Genomic DNA, 17,137 nt, shown 5'->3' on the forward strand with positions numbered 1-17,137 from the left:
CCGCACGCATTAACCAGGGTCGTTGTTGTTGTTGTTGCAAAAATGTATTTTTCCGATATTAATCAGAACAATCTTAATCTATCGTTACGTGCCTCACATTCCGTTACATATGTTATCATTTCGATTCACTGGCGGCTGCGTGGGCTGGACCAATAGCGGAGAGGTGCCTCCACTCGCCTAATCTGTCTGACCTGAGTTTGAATGTCGGCCCAGCTATAAACTGCCATCGTGGTGCTTCACATCGAGTGACGTATTCATCACGTGTGCGCCATCCCGCGCACACACGTTCAACTTGGCGTCCCGTCTGCCAACATTAGCAGACATCACAAGGTGGGTAATCCTGCCTTTTGGGTGTCTAACTTATTTCCGCATTTTTTTTTTAGATATTACATTTTATAAATTTTGAGATTATTTCCGCTATTTCCACACGTAGAAATTAAACTAGAACGGCACTCGGTAGAGAGCATAGAGTTTAGCCAGGCTAAACAGGTTCCGTCCGTTTTGTATCCCATTGATAGGCCGGATCTGGATTCGGCTCTTCACCAAAATTGAAGCAATTCATCCTTGTCATACACACAACCTTTCCACCAAGTTTCCTTTGAATTCGTCCATAACTTTTTGAGATATCTTGTTCACAAACAAACAACAAAGGACGTCAGGCGGTAGCCTGCCAGGTATGACGAAATCCGAGAGAATCAATGATCGATTAATTGTGTAATTATATCAATAAATAATCGTAAAATCATTAATTTCTTCATCAATTGGCTAATAGAATACCTAAACCAACCAATGTTTCATCCCAATCTGTAACTTTAAAAAAAAAAAAAATTAAGTCATTAATCGAATAATTAAACAATTAATCGATTAATTGATTAATCAATAAATCAAAAATACCCTTTATAGCCAAATCACTTTGTCAATGTCATGCCTGAATATCACCTTCCTAGCTCAAAAGTTGCCTGAGATATTGCCCAGATGAGAAATAAAATAAATAAATAAATAATAATGAAAATAACTAAATAATAATCAGAAAAGATTAAATAATTAATAAATTCGCTAATAGTACACATAAACCACCACCATTTCATCAGAATCTGTAACTTAAAAAAAAAAAAAATTAGTCATTAATCGAATAATTAAATAATTAATCGATTAATTAATTAATTAATTGATTAATCAATAAATCAAAAATAGCCTTTACAGCCAAATCACTTGGTCATTGTCATGCCTAAATATCAGCTTCCTAACTCAAAAGGTGCCTGAGATATTGCCCAGATGGGATAGAAATAAATAAGTACTTCATTAATCGATAATAATTAAGTAATTAATCGATTAATTGATTAATCAATAAATCAAAATACCCTTTATAGCCAAATCACTTGGTCACTGTCATGCCTAAATATCAGCTTGCTAACTCAAAAGGTGCCTGAGATATTGCCCAGATGGGATAGAAATAAATAAGTACTTCATTAATCGATAATAATTAAGTAATTAATCGATTAATTGATGAATCAATAAATCAAAATACCCTTTATAGCCAAATCACTTGGTCACTGTCATACCTAAATATCAGCTTCCTAACTCAAAAGGTGCCTGAGATATTGCCCAGATGGGATAGAAATAAATAAGTACTTCATTAATCGATAATAAATTAAGTAATTAATCGATTAATTGATTGATCAATAAATCAAAATACCCTTTATAGCCAAATCACTTGGTCACTGTCATACCTAAATATCAGCTTCCTAACTCAAAAGGTGCCTGAGATATTGCCCAGATGGGATAGAAATAAATAAGTACTTCATTAATCGATAATAAATTAATCGATTAATTGATTGATCAATAAATCAAAATACCCTTTATAGCCAAATCACTTGGTCACTGTCATGCCTAAATATCAGCTTCCGAACTCAAAAGGTGCCTGAGATATTGCCCAGATGGGATAGAAATAAATAAGTACTTCATTAATCGATAATAAATTAAGTAATTAATCGATTAATTGATTGATCAATAAATCAAAATACCCTTTATAGCCAAATCACTTGGTCACTGTCATGCCTAAATATCAGCTTCCGAACTCAAAAGGTGCCTGAGATATTGCCCAGATGGGATAGAAATAAATAAGTTCTTCATTAATCGATAATAATTAAGTAATTAATCGATTAATTGATTAATCAATAAATCAAAATACCCTTTATAGCCAAATCACTTGGTCACTGTCATACCTAAATATCAGCTTCCGAACTCAAAAGGTGCCTGAGATATTGCCCAGATGGGATAGAAATAAATAGGTTCTTCATTAATCGATAATAATTAAGTAATTAATCGATTAATTGATTAATCAATAAATCAAAATACCCTTTATAGCCAAATCACTTGGTCACTGTCATGCCTAAATATCAGCTTCCTAACTCAAAAGGTGCCTGAGATGTTGCCCAGATGGGATAGAAATAAATAAGTACTTCATTAATCGATAATAATTAAGTAATTAATCGATTAATTGATTGATCAATAAATCAAAATACCCTTTATAGCCAAATCACTTGGTCACTGTCATGCCTAAATATCAGCTTCCTAACTCAAAAGGTGCCTGAGATGTTGCCCAGATGGGATAGAAATAAATAAGTACTTCATTAATCGATAATAATTAAGTAATTAATCGATTAATTGATTGATCAATAAATCAAAATACCCTTTATAGCCAAATCACTTGGTCACTGTCATGCCTAAATATCAGCTTCCGAACTCAAAAGGTGCCTGAGATATTGCCCAGATGGGATAGAAATAAATAAGTTCTTCATTAATCGATAATAATTAAGTAATTAATCGATTAATTGATTAATCAATAAATCAAAATACCCTTTATAGCCAAATCACTTGGTCACTGTCATACCTAAATATCAGCTTCCGAACTCAAAAGGTGCCTGAGATATTGCCCAGATGGGATAGAAATAAATAAGTTCTTCATTAATCGATAATAATTAAGTAATTAATCGATTAATTGATTGATCAATAAATCAAAATACCCTTTATAGCCAAATCACTTGGTCACTGTCATGCCTAAATATCAGCTTCCTAACTCAAAAGGTGCCTGAGATGTTGCCCAGATGGGATAGAAATAAATAAGTACTTCATTAATCGATAATAATTAAGTAATTAATCGATTAATTGATTGATCAATAAATCAAAATACCCTTTATAGCCAAATCACTTGGTCACTGTCATGCCTAAATATCAGCTTCCTAACTCAAAAGGTGCCTGAGATGTTGCCCAGATGGGATAGAAATAAATAAGTACTTCATTAATCGATAATAATTAAGTAATTAATCGATTAATTGATTAATCAATAAATCAAAATACCCTTTATAGCCAAATCACTTGGTCACTGTCATGCCTAAATATCAGCTTCCTAACTCAAAAGGTGCCTGAGATGTTGCCCAGATGGGATAGAAATAAATAAGTACTTCATTAATCGATAATAATTAAGTAATTCATCAATTAATTGATTAATCAAAAAATAAAAAATACAGTTTTTGCCAAAGCACTTGTTCGCTATTGTGTCCAAATTTCTGCTTCCTAGCTCAAAGAATGGCTGAGATATCTCCTGGACAAACGAGAGAACCTTGACCTTTGGCCGATATCGTCAAAAAAAACATTGACAGCCTCACTTTTGTCCTTCAGAATCGTCTGGTAAAGTTTGATAAAGACAGCAGAAAGCGTCCGCGAGGTATTGCACTTACAGACAAACAAACAAACGAGACCTACCAACATATATGACAAAAAATTTCAATCTTCGTCATAGTAATGAGACAGGTGAAAACATAACCTCCGCAAGCGAATAATGGGATCTGGCATTTGATAGAAACTATGATCTCTCTCTGATCTGATCTATGATCTCTCTCGCTTTCTCTCTCTCTCCATCTCTCTCTCTCTCTTCCACCCCCATTTTTCAAAATATGACAATTCCAAATCATCTTCCTTTCTGCATCTTTACCTTTTCTGCATCTATTGTCACATTTTTACTCCGACCTTCACGAACCTTAACCACCTGGTAGATATAGTGGTGGTGCTGAAGCCTATTGTTTTTTTTTTATCGTAATTGGTCAAAAGTTCAAGGTTTTCATTTGAAAGGGTTCACAAGGTCAAAAAAAGAAAGGACCAAAAATTTACCAGGCGACCTGGAACATAATGACGTTAAATGGAAGGTGCAACCTCACCTCACCTCATCATGTGTAAATGGTGGACTGTAGAGGTTAAAGGTGGAAAACTTCATAAATGGCAGTCAAACGTAAATGCATGAAAAATAGATGTGCTGTACGGCACGGAATGAGAAAAAGAAACAGGAAAGTAGAACGCAGGTAAAGTTAGAGTAAACACCAAAATAAAGAAAACGAAGAAGCCAAGCTTGCAAAATGCTTTGAAATCACCAGTTCATCACCCTCCTCCTCCCTCTTCTTCTTCTTGTTATCCTCCAAAAACCCAAGGTCACTGCTCACCTCCCCTCATTCGTTCCTCTTTTCTCTCACCTGCAGAATCAACTTCCCCAGTCTGTTCAGTACCATTCTTCCCTCCAGGGCTCCAAGACAGCTTCACCACTATCCCCATCCATACTCATGGTCTCTTCCACTCCAAATGACCCATTTCACAAGCACTTCCTTTTTCCAGGCTATTGTGATTCCCACCCCCCCTCTCCCTCACCAATTTTCGATTGTTAATTGTCGGTTGGTTTGTTCCTTTTCTGTTTCATCCCCACTTTCTGCTTCCTCTTCTTGCTGTGTTTCATTCAACTTGTTCACCCCCAAGTGCTCTTCTTCCCCTCCTCTTGATGTCGCTCTCAGTTCTACCCTGTTGTTGGTGTTTACCCTTCGTCCCCCACTCTGCGACAGAGCCTGGTGTTGGCTTAGCGGTTAGGGTGCCGGCTTGGGATCCTAGGATCCTGGGTTCGAATTCCGGTCGATTGCTGAATTAACGCCAGGGGGGTTGAATCAGCCTGTCATCCTTCTGAGGTCGGCAAATTGAGTACCAGTTCACTGGTAATTCCCTGTGTGTCGCAAAAGGCGACCAACAGGGTTGGCGGCAGGAAGGGCATCCGGCCATAAAACATTGCTTCAAAAAGGGGACCATGGTGCCAGAAAAAGGCCAATCCCTGCTCTGCGGGGAAAAATGGCCTCTAAAGGTGGTTCCCCCAGGTTCCCCACTCTGCGACAGCTCCTCCACGAGCCTCAACCATGAATCCATTTTTTAACCACTTCCTGACATTTGTGCATTGCTAAGACTTGGGGACGCATTTGTCACAACTCACAGATCACCTGATGAGCCGGTTTTCATACTTCGTTCGGTGTTTGCGAAATCATCATCTAATGATTGTCTACTCGTGTCCTTGTCCTCGTCCGACCACGGTTTAACAAAAAACTCTAAGTTGTGGTAAAACTCGTATTAGAACGGATCGTACCAATAAATATCCCCTGAATCTTCTGAGATAGGGTTGTTCTTTCTTTTTACGACTGTCCACATATTAGATACACAAGGAAAGGTGCTTCAGTTGAGAAATGGGAGAAGGTTGGAGAGGAAAGAAGAGAAAATGCAGTGGAGGCTAAATGTTGAATGTATGAAACAGGGAGTGAAGTGGTCGGGGATGGGGTTAGTGTTACGTTGGTACGACCCATTATGAGATACATTTGCTGAAACATGTCTGGACAACTTCAATAATTGATCATGATTATTTTTTTCGTTTACATTTCTTTCCCGCATACATTTAGCAGAGGAGAATTAACCACTGAGCTTATAGAGCGTGCTCGGTGGCGAAATGGTTGTCTGGGGGTCTGGGAGGGCGGGGGTTCGGACACCTGGCTAAACTAGAACGGGCACTCGGTAGAGCGCATACCTTCGCCGCAGCTACTGTTCTGTACTTGGCATGGGAGTGTAGGGAACAGAACAGTGAACAGTTTGGTGCTGATTTCATGCAAATCGGATAAGAATTGACCGAGTTATGACAAAAAACGCACATTTTGCAAGGTCGTGACCCCCCTGACCTTTGACCCGATTGCTCCCAAAATCTAATCAAATGTGTCCCGTATAATAACCAATCATCCCACCAAATTTCATGCAATTCGGTTGAATACTTTTTGAGTTATGCGAATAACATACACACACACACACACACACAGACATACAAATAAATACACAGCGATCAAAACATAACCTTCCGCTTTTGCGAAGGTAATAATGGTACGTGCTGCACTGAGCATTTAAAAAGGTGGAGCACAAACAAATAACGATCAGGTATCAATCAGGATCAGGATCAGGCTCGTACAGTAGTACAGTACACTGAACAGGCTTTGATGGGTTCAATGGCCTTCCTGTGTTGAAGACAGGATTGTCGTTTTCCCAGGCTACGGACTTCCTGATCGCCCCTTGTTTGTTGACGTCTGAGGGTTTTTATGGTTTGGATGGATACCTTTTTTTTCCTCTCCCCCTTTGTCTCTGTAAATGATCTCACACTCTCCCAGCATCTAACAAATTGCCTGTTTAATTGCGAGCAATGTCAATGTGACTGTAATGAGCGGTATGCGATGCTTTTGCTGTCATTTACCGGGAATATAAATTGTAATTGCAAAGACCTTCCGATGCCGTAACCGCTGCGTAATGTAACCTATTTCGTGAGAACGCCTCGCGCGACAAACGTGATTTACCGGCACGTGCGGGGTGATCGGGGCGATGGGAGAAAGGTGTGTCTGTTTGTGTTTGTTCGTATTTGTGTGTGTTAGTGCTTGTGTGTGTGTGTGTGTGTGTGTGTGTGTGTGTGTGTGTGTGTGTGTGTGTGTGTTGGTATTTGTGTGTGTTGGTATTTGTGTGTGTGTGTTGGTATTTGTGTGTGTTGGTATTTGTGTGTGTGTGTGTGTGTGTGTGTGTGTGTGTGTGTGTGTGTGTGTGCGCGTGTGTGTATGTGTGTATGTGTGTGTGTGAGCGTATGCGTGTTGGTGTTTGTGTGTGTTGGTATTTGTGTGTGTGTGTGTGTGTGTATGTGCGTGTGTGTATGTGCATATGTGTATGTGTGTGTGTGAGCGTATGCGTGTTGGTGTTTGTGTGTATGTGTGTGTGTGTTTTGGTATGGTGTTTGTGCGTGTGTGTATGTGTCTTGCTATGTGTGTGTATATTTGTGTTTGTGTTTGTGTTGGTGTGTGTGTGTGTGTGTGTGTGTGTGTGTGTGTGTGTGTTTGTGTGTGTGTGTGTTTGTGTGTGTTGGTATTTGTGTGTGTTGGTGCTTGTGTGTTTGTGTGTGTGTTTGTGTATGTGTGTTTGTGTGTGTGTTTTTCGTGAAAGGCACAGTATTGGGGTGTGTGAAGAAAATATATAATATACACGGGTTGTCTACAAATTCAAAATAAATAAATAAATAATGACATGAAATACAATGATGCAGTTTTGCTGCAAGTGAAAGAATATTTCTTAAAGTTTTATTGTCAAGATTTGTCAAGATCATCATTTATAAACATCAATGCAAGTCTATGTGAGAACCCCTTAAGTCACACATGATGTAACACGATGCGACACTTCATCTCTTTCCAGGTTCAGTTCTTCAGCATTCCTGCATTTACAGTCTCGATTGGAGCCTAAATCCTCTTCAGATACCCAATGTAAATAACCCTAATTTTGTACACCATGTCCTTCACTTAAACGCAAAGAAAAAACAAGAATGACCACACTGTGGTCACAACCTGCAACACAAAATATATAATTTTTACCTCCTCTGCCCACTCAACTCCCACATCCTTGCTGTTGAAGGTATTACATGATTCATCTCCGAGGGTCTTCACAGTTTGGTTCAATATCAATTACAAGTTTATCGAACAGCTGAGTCTTCTGGTTTCACACCTCCTAAGGTATTACGTATCACTTGAAGATACCACCCTCCTCAACCCCTCTTCCTTCCAATCAACTCTCGACCCAAATAAAGGCAATGGAAATCTGACGCAACAAACCCGGGCAGTATATTATCAGCAGGGGCCTCCAGGCCTGATGTTTTAAGCCCACGAGAAAACCAAGATGGCGGCCATATTATTTTGTCTGTGTGCCATGGTGGGTGGAATCAAGCGACAAAAAATGAGAAGATGTCAGATTGAAAGACATATTACAAATGTTTGATGGGCTTGTGATTTTGTCAAGGTCTGACGAGAGGGAAGAGGCTGCTGCCTGCCTGTTTGAAGGATGAGGGATGTCACGGCAGAGGGTTGAGTCATCAGCAAATAGATAAAGAGGATTTTCCAGAGAGTCAGAGACATGATTAATGAAGATCAGGAATAAGACTGGGTCCAGAACACTACCTTTGGGCACCCCAGCCATGAGAGGAAGAGGAGATGGAAGAATTCCATTGAGGGCCACACATTGGCTACGAGGGTGGAGGAAGTCAGGAAGCCATGAGTGGAGTTGGCTTTGCATACCATAGGCAGAGAGTTTGGAGATCAAGGCGGAATGCCTGACTGTATCAAAAGAATGAGATATGTCCAGAGAGATGGCCCTGATCTCAAGTCTGACATTGAGGTCTTCCAACTATTATTGGGTGAGTAGAAGCAGCATGTCCAAGGTAGAGTGACCTGGTCTGAATATAAATTAGTGATCTGAGATGAGGCTGTTGGAGAAAAGGAAGGATTTCATATCAACCGCGTTGATGGATTTCATTATCAACCATGACCTTGCTGATGATTTGAAGTAAGCTGATCAGTCTGTAGTGAAGGGGACCGGATTTTGCACATTATGTAATGTAGTGATGTTGGCTTATTTCCAAGCAGATGCAAGATGACCTCGCACAATTGATAGCGTGAAAAGGGCAGAGCGAGGATGTGCAAGAGCAACAGAGCAGGCTTTTAGAATACGTGAACTGATGCTGTTCGGTCCAGTAGCAGAATCAAAGAGGAGGGTTGACAGAAACTTCTCCACTTTCTCAGGTGCAAAAGACACAGAGTCCATGAGCAGTTGGGTGCAACTGGGTAGGTGTGTACAGAGAGAGAGGGGGGTTGGGAACTCAAGATTTTGAAGCAAACACAGAATTGAGGCATTCGGCCTTCTCACGGGTGGAGTCGGCTGTGGTGCCATTTGTAGTGAGGAAAGGGATGGAAGAGGAACATACACCAGAGACAGACTTACCAAGGCCCCACCAGGTTTTAGAGGAGGAAGATAAGTTTGAATGTTCATTCTTGAGGTTGGACAGATGTTGTATTCTGGCTCTCCTGAAAGTGGACACACACTTGCTGCAGACTTTTTAGAATGCACCGAGATTGCCTTCCAGGAAAATAAGGCAAGTTGTTTCAGAACAACTGCCTCACCACAAGATTCAGTCAGTGTACCATGGGTGGGAAGAAGGGTAGTATAACTGAACGTGAGATGGGATGAATCTGTACATGAGAGAGAGCAGGTTACTGTGGAAGAATTCCCAGGCTGAGTTAACTCCATGGGCAGTAGATATGGGAGACCAGTCTTGAAGAGAGATGGCTGCTTGAAGTCCCTGCCAATCTACGTACCTGAGTGAACTTCCAGACTTGCTGTCGTCGAGGCAGCTCTCTGAAAATAGCCGGAGAGACTCTCTCTCCCAAGCATAGGATGCTCGTAGGATGCAGAAGTGATGGTCCATTGTCCATTTTGCTCTGGTGTTCTCTTATGGCTGTCCGTGACGGGTAATAGTCACCACACTATACAGCCAATCCTCCGTATGTTGACCAAACAGGCTTGATGTTTTCATTGACCAGAAATTTCACAATCACAGTTGCTGTTCCACCCGCTTTGTTATCTCATTTTCCGCCATCTTGATTTTCAGCACGTGCATTAAAGCAGGAAACACGTGATTATGTGTAATGTGTATGGTTACCAACACTACAAAGACTAATTTTCTCAAACATCATATGAATGTGCAATGTGCATATTATACTTTACTCTGCTTTTTGTAAACAAAAGTCGAGATCAAATTTGAACCACCCTCAGAACATGAATCGGCATCTAGTTCATCATTCAAAGCTGACAGTCATCAATAATTATGGGCATACAGTATACCATATACATGTTTCGACCCATCCAAATTTGTGCCGCTTAGCCAATTAAACTTCCTTATGTACTTGGCGGCACGAGGAGGATCATCCATATATACATGTTTGCAAGAATAAAAGTGATATTAACTTTTCATTACGAGTTTTTGTGCTCTTTGACATTGAACACACAATATGGCATCCAGCAAAGTTGTGGATTTGGAGTGTAAGTGGGCATTAAGTATGTGAGTGCATGACAGTGACATTTTGGCCAAAGTGCAGGTCAGGTGAGGTAACGCTGTGTTAATTGAGCCAATACAAGCAGGAATGGGTGGCGTGGTACATGAAAGGGCTGCAAAGCACCACCCATGCCAGCATGCCTGTTTTGAGTGCACTGGGCCTGCATGAGATATACATTTAAAATTAAATTATGGTCAGGGATTTTTGGTTGTTGTTGGTAGCTTAGGTGTCATGTGTGGATTGGTGATTGTGATGTGTGTGAGAGGGTTTTGCGAAAAAGTGAATCTGCTGCCAGTGTTTGTTCATTCCCCACCTTACAGTCATCATCACCCCTTACACACACAATTTGTGGTAGGGTGGGTGAGTGTGTGTATGCTGGCAGGATGGCGTAAAGGTATGCACACAAGCAGGGCGATTCATCAATGTGGGTGCCCGTATCTCAGATGGACGTTAAACTGGGAGTCCCATCTGCGTGTATTAGTTGGTGGACGTGAAAGATCCCACGGTGTCCTTCACAAATAATAGGGGAGCTTGCCGTTCTTCCCACACCAACCTTAACGGTGTGTTTGGTTATCCCTGAGGGACTTCATTGGGTTACTTACCTTAATTTAAACAATAAGATCCATTCCTTTCATGCAGGATACTTGAATGGCTTATTACCCTAGTAATGGTACTCATTTTTCCGACCTCAGAAGGATGGCAGACTGAGTCAACCCACATGGTGTTATTTGAATGGCACGACAGGGGGCTCTAAAACAGGGGACAGACCCTAAGATCTTAAGGCAACCACCTTAACTGTTAAACCGACACCAGGCATTACCTTAATTGATAACTAGCATGATACTGTACTATGGCATGTCTGGAGTCACGGGATGGTACAAATAGGTCGGAACCACTTCATTAAATTCAGCCTTAAGCTTCAAGGCAGACAACCTCGGTGTGCTCTGTCTTCCCTCTCAAAATCAATCACTTGCGATCTTGAGTGGGGGTTGTCCACCCGGCTACAAATAAAAGGAGTATACAGTATATATATATATATGTGTGTGTACAGACAAGGGATCAAATAACTGAAAAATAAATGTGTACTTTGTGGCACTAATAGTGTAGCAGCATAGCAAACCTGTTGTGCATTTTGTGATACAAGCACCAAATTTGGCACAAATGTACATTAATATGTTGCGAACATTTTCAGATATTGGGCCACTTGAAATTCCGTAATTTTTTTTTTCAAATTTTTTCAATTTTCGTAATTTCAAATTTTTCGGGTGACACCGTCACAATTTCGGTCTTCGAGGCCGGCCGATATAGTGGGGCGGCTTAGCCCAAATATTCAAAAGAATTGTGCATTTTGTGATACAAGCACCAAATTTGGCACAAATGTACATTAATATGTTGCGAACATTGTGTGGTCAGCAATGAAGACGAGAGTCTGAATTACATGTATGCAAAAGACCTTGTGAACCAGTGAAGCAAATACACGGGTAAGCATGAATTAAATCTAGGGCATGATATAATTTCCATGATGTTTACCTCTACACTCAATGGTGGAAGGAGGTAATGTTTTGATCCCAGCTTGTCTGTATGTCTGTTTGTCTGTTAGTCCACAAAATTCCAGACAAAGCTTGTAGTAGTGGTAGTTGTAGTGGTAGTGGTGATAACAGAAATTGTTATATAGAACTGAACTTATATTATTATTATATGCAGAAAATAACTTCATTTCTATATGCCCTGCAGTGGACAGGTTAATTGGTTTATGCACTGAAGGGGTCACCCTGGTGTGCACTGCTGTGTTCTGCCTCACTGAGTTGTTCAGGTATGATGTACTCAGCACAAGCTTCCGGTCGGCCCGGAGGTGGGGGTGCGGGGCCTGTCATGGAACGTCAAAACAAACGGCCTGCCGGGGCCGCCCAAAAGTCGGGCGTGAGGGGCGCGTCCACTAATGGAACGCCTCTCGCTTCCCAGATCGAGGGCCACGTGGTCAGGAGAAGCTCGTCCTTTCCGGTCACACTTTGCCTATCGGCCGGCCTCGAAGACCGAAATTGTGACGGTGTCACCCGAAAAATTTGAAATTACGAAATTTGAAAAAATTTGGAAAAAAAAATTACGGAATTTCAAGTGGCCCAATATCTGAAAATGTTCGCAACATATTAATGTACATTTGTGCCAAATTTGGTGCTTGTTTCACAAAATGCACAATTCTTTTGAATATTTGGGCTAAGCCGCCCCACTATAAAGCTCGAATCAGCTCTTGAATCTCGTCAGGAATTGGCAAAACCCCCTCGCGTCCTTGGCGGGAAAATGCGCTCGTTGGCGCGAACTAGGCCTCGCCTCCGCTCACTCCTGGCTTTGTCGAGAGTGCAGCAAGCAGGCCGCGCCCGTCCACTCGTCGTTCTTGCTTGGGAAACCGCAGTTCTCGGTCCACAGTTTCTCCTCCTCACGATCACTATGAAGATGTCGGAACACGACCGTTCATGATGAATGTTCCTTGCGCAAGAGCAATAGCGACCATTCGCTATGGGGTCCAGAACGAGAAGCCCAAAATGTCGGCACACGACCATTCACCACCAGATCCAGAACGAGAAGAGAAAATGTCTGCCGTCCCAACTATTTTGTACTTGAGGATCTGACGTCATCCCACGACGTCTCTGTGTCCGCTCCAATCAGTGAGTCCCATCTTACCAGTCCTTGTGCCAATCAAATCCCAGACCAATCACCGCTCTTTGGGCGTGTCTCCACGGAGCTGCCTGTCCTGTGCGCTCACCAAGTCAGTGTTATCCACGACAATGCTTCATGCCTGGCTTCCGGTAGGTTTTTAATTAGTGTGTGTCATGGGTGATTTCTGGGTAGGTGTCCAGTGCAGTGTCCAAAGGAACAAAGGAATAGATTGGAGGCAACTACACATAGGGGATTAATTTACCCATAATCCCTCGCTAATTAACATGCCCCACCCCTCAGATGGGGACGATGATACGCTCTTCCACAACACACGGTCTACCGGATCCCTACTTATTACATGGGGTTTCTTCTTCTTAATGATAGTCGGAGCACTCTAAACTATGCACTCTACCTGACTCTAAGGTAATCATTGTCTACCCCCTACAAATGTAACAATATATATATATATATATATATATATATATATATATATATATATATATATATATATATATATATATATTGTTACGGAACCCGACGTCGGCCTATGGTTCCCCTTCGAGGGGGGATTAAGCCCCTCGTCTGTTACTGACCGACGTGGTCCCGGGGGTATGACGCCACGCCCGGTCGGCGCTGGGTAGGGTTTTAGGCCCACAAGTCCTATGACCTAAATACCAGCGCTTCCCGGTACGCAAAGGAACACCCCCCGCTCACGGCCGCAGCATAATGGATGTTGCGCCGAGCGAAGCGAACTGCGGCGTGAGCCGTTTACCAAGACTAGACCCGATCCTGAAACGTTGGCCAAATCGTGCCACAGGTGCCCAATGGAGAAATCACAAAGACGACACGGATGTGAAGAAGAGGAAGACGAAGGCAAAAAGGTTTGAAATACGACTATTATTTATTATTACTATTTACAGGACCAAAATAACCAAGGAAGAAGGAAAGATAATAAAATAAAGACAGAAGGAATCAAGGAGACACAGTGCAACGCTAGCTTACCTACAGTCTTAATTATAACCCAGGGACAAGACAAACAAAACAAACTCACGCACACAAGAAGGATGGAATGGCAGGAATGAATGCTGGAGGGAGAGGAAGGGTCAGGTCCGTGCAAACGGCAGGGCTGGAGGTGACAGCTCCGGCTCCTCGCACTCTGGTTCACAGAACGGGCGACAGGGAGATCCGAGGACCGCGGGACGTCGAGGTTCGCGTGCCCGCACTTGCTGTTCCTTTGAGTGCTGGTTGGTACCGCGAGCAGGGCGTGCCGTTTCTCATTCGCCTTGTGCTCCTTGGCTATGCTCTTTCCTTTCCAGAACTCCCTCTCTCCTCCTCTGAACTGAACTCTGGTGGACTGCTCTTGTCACGCATCTGCCACATCCGCCGCCTCTCTCTCAAAATACTTGCGTGCGCGCTTTTATAACGCGCTTTTAGATCAACCCGCGCCACGTCCGTGATGGTATTTCCCCAGCCCTGGTTGTCTGGTCAGGGCTCGCTAGCTCCACCCTTTTGATGACGATGGGCGCGCCACGCCCTGGATTCTGCGGCTCCTCCCCCTTCTTCTCCGAGCCCACCTCGTGGCTAATAGAGTCGCGGTGAAAACCGCCCAGCAGCTGCGGCGAATGCAGTTGGCAATCGAGGCTTTGGGAATGGGGCTTTGGGAATAAAAGGGGATCTATCTATTTGAATTCGGTGCAATGGAGTGTCAATTAATGGGAGACAAAGCCTTAGCCTAATACACAGAATAAGGAAATAACTGTCAAACAGGGAGGAAATCTATGATTGGCTAACGTGATTGTATATGACCTAATTAAGGGACGCCCTTTTGACCTTTATACACAACTGGAGGAAGGAGGGTGATATTTTTACAACAATTTACACAACAATAAAAGAAACACAATTCTCATATCCACAACAATATTGTTACGGTGGCCAGAGCGGAATCCCGCTCCTGAACACCGAATGTGCACTTCGTGCTTAGCAGGTTGCTAATCAGCAACTATGAACGCCGATTGGTCCGTCACGCGATAGCTTACCTGTACCATGTGACGGTCTCAATCGGAGAACGTGATGGTAAATAGTCACCCTCCGGCGGTTACCTTTGTTCCGAGATGGAAATTTAGACGGCCGAGCAAAAACCATTGGTAACCGCCTGGGTAATGCTAATGTCATTACGGCTGATGTTAACCTGGATACGAACAATGGCAGATTAATGAAGGAAAATACATTCATGGATAGAGAGAAAGGAAAACGTTTAACAATTTGATTTATTGCAGATATTTACAATGTAATTATTTCAATAGCAAAGAAAAAGCGATGAGAAGCAGAAACTTAGCTTATTCTATGCCTTATGACGATTACTAAGGATAAACATCACATGGGCCCAGCACACTTTCATGGGGGAGGGAAGGGGAACGAAAAAACGAATGTAGGGAACCTAATAGCACAAAGGCTACAATGTATCGGATACGACCTCTCGTGGCGCCAACCGTCCCGTTATTGCCACTGAGAAGCACGAGCAGGTAATGACGATCCCAACACAGACAGGCAGAGTGAGGTCGATCGTCAGCACAGCAGAGTGACCCAGGCCAACAGAGGATCACACGTGCCAGGCCAACAATCCAGCAGAGTCAGACAGGCCCGGAGCCGACAAAGAGACAGGCCCAGAGTGTAGCAATCTTGCACACACATGGTGAGTGCACAAGAGAAGGCCCAGAGTGGAATAATGCAGGTGTAGAGGCCTGTGAGAGGGAGACGAGCCAAGAGCACAAATGTCCACGTGCTCAGTGGGGCAAGAGAGAGCGGCCAGAGAGAGACTCAATACAGGCATGTGTTAGGTCCACAATGTCCAAAAACCAAGAGCCTGCACAACTATGACCGCCTGTGACCAAGAGCCCAGCCCAAGAGAGCAAATGAACCGTGACCGCTTGTGATGCCAGCCACGAACCAAGAGAGTAAAAATCGTGTTCAAAATCCCTTTGTTCACCCTCCAAAGGGAAGGGGGGGAATCTTGGAGGTCTCCTGGCTCCCTATTGGTGGAGGCCGGTACTCCGCCCCACAAGTTCCCCCAAAGTGAATCATGCCCTATTGGCCTAATTGGTGGGTTTCTGAACCTGGACACCATGGTGTGCCTTGGAGCCTGGTGCATTGCCTGGTACACTATCCCTTATGGGCAGAGGACCTATCTTTCCTTTCCCCAACGCATAAAGACATAAGCCGAAATAAGGGAAAGGGGCTTATATAATGGTCTGCTATGAAATAACTATTCTAAGGGACCTGTATAGTGGTTGCCATTACTTTTTAGTGCTTTCCCAAAACCGCAACAATATACATATCTATATATGAATATATATGTTTTCGTGCGCCACAAGTGTAAACAATATACTAGTGGCGCACGCTTGTACACTGCAAGCAACTACTTGGGTGAAATTAACTTCATCAAACAACGACCAAAAAAATGGCAAGTCATGTCACCCAAGATGCAATATAATTAAATATGCAATATTTAAAGTGCCATCATTACTTTCTAATTAACCAATTGCGAACTACTACGACTACTTAGTAATTGGCAATATTTAAAACATATCAATTCTTAAGCACATCATAGATCAGAGACATAAACAGAGGAAACACTTGAATTTACTTACTTTCTAAAGTATAAAGTCCGGTCTCCTTCAACTGTCTGAAAAGCCCATTGTGCTTGCATTCTGCAAACAATGAAATAACTCAAGTAAATAAAAATATTAGTGATTAGAATGAGCTTTTTATTTAAAAGTTCACAGTTATCGTAATTTTAAATGTAAATACGGCAAATGAAATAAAATAAGACATAGAAGCAGCACTTGTTACCAATGCCGAGAAGCCAGTTCCAGCGTCAGCTCCATTATCTACTAGCAGTGAGCAGACAGAGCCGACACCGGCCGAGTCTAATACACACCTCTTCGTTTATGGACGATTTCCAACGATTTTGTGATTTTTTTTCCTGGGACAATGGCTTCAAGTTGCAGCAGTATGCAAAATTTTAGGTTTCTTTGCCACCTGCAAAGTACTAAACATTTATATCAGACAGTCAATGACAGGGAGATCAGGAGAAGTGGTGGAAGTATTGGTCAGAAGAAGAGTGGACATATGTTGTGTGCAAGAGACGAGATGGAAGGGAAGTGGTGTGAGAATGGTGAAGGGTAGGCAGGGACAGAAATACAAGTTTGTGTGGCAAGGGTGCCCGG

General features: G+C 42.4%; 1 protein-coding gene and 1 long non-coding RNA gene across 2 annotated transcripts in view; one reads left to right on the forward strand and one right to left on the reverse strand.

Moving 5' to 3' along the window:
* LOC137421556 (zinc finger FYVE domain-containing protein 9) overlaps positions 1–15 on the reverse strand; it is a 61,558-nt gene extending 61,543 nt beyond the window's left edge. The window contains exon 1 of the mRNA XM_068107732.2: positions 1–15. This exon is cut by the window's left edge and continues 134 nt beyond it. The gene's annotated coding sequence lies outside the window, so the exon portion shown is untranslated.
* A 162-nt stretch (positions 16–177) lies between these two features.
* LOC137421557 (uncharacterized) overlaps positions 178–17,137 on the forward strand; it is a 68,412-nt gene continuing 51,452 nt past the window's right edge. The window contains exon 1 of the long non-coding RNA XR_010983365.2: positions 178–330. This is a non-coding gene — a long non-coding RNA (uncharacterized LOC137421557). The remainder of the gene's footprint in view (positions 331–17,137) is intronic.

Source organism: Myxine glutinosa, chromosome 2, assembly GCF_964187855.1.
Source record: "Myxine glutinosa chromosome 2, kmMyxGlut1.1, whole genome shotgun sequence".
In the NCBI taxonomy this organism is placed as follows: domain Eukaryota; kingdom Metazoa; phylum Chordata; class Myxini; order Myxiniformes; family Myxinidae; genus Myxine; species Myxine glutinosa.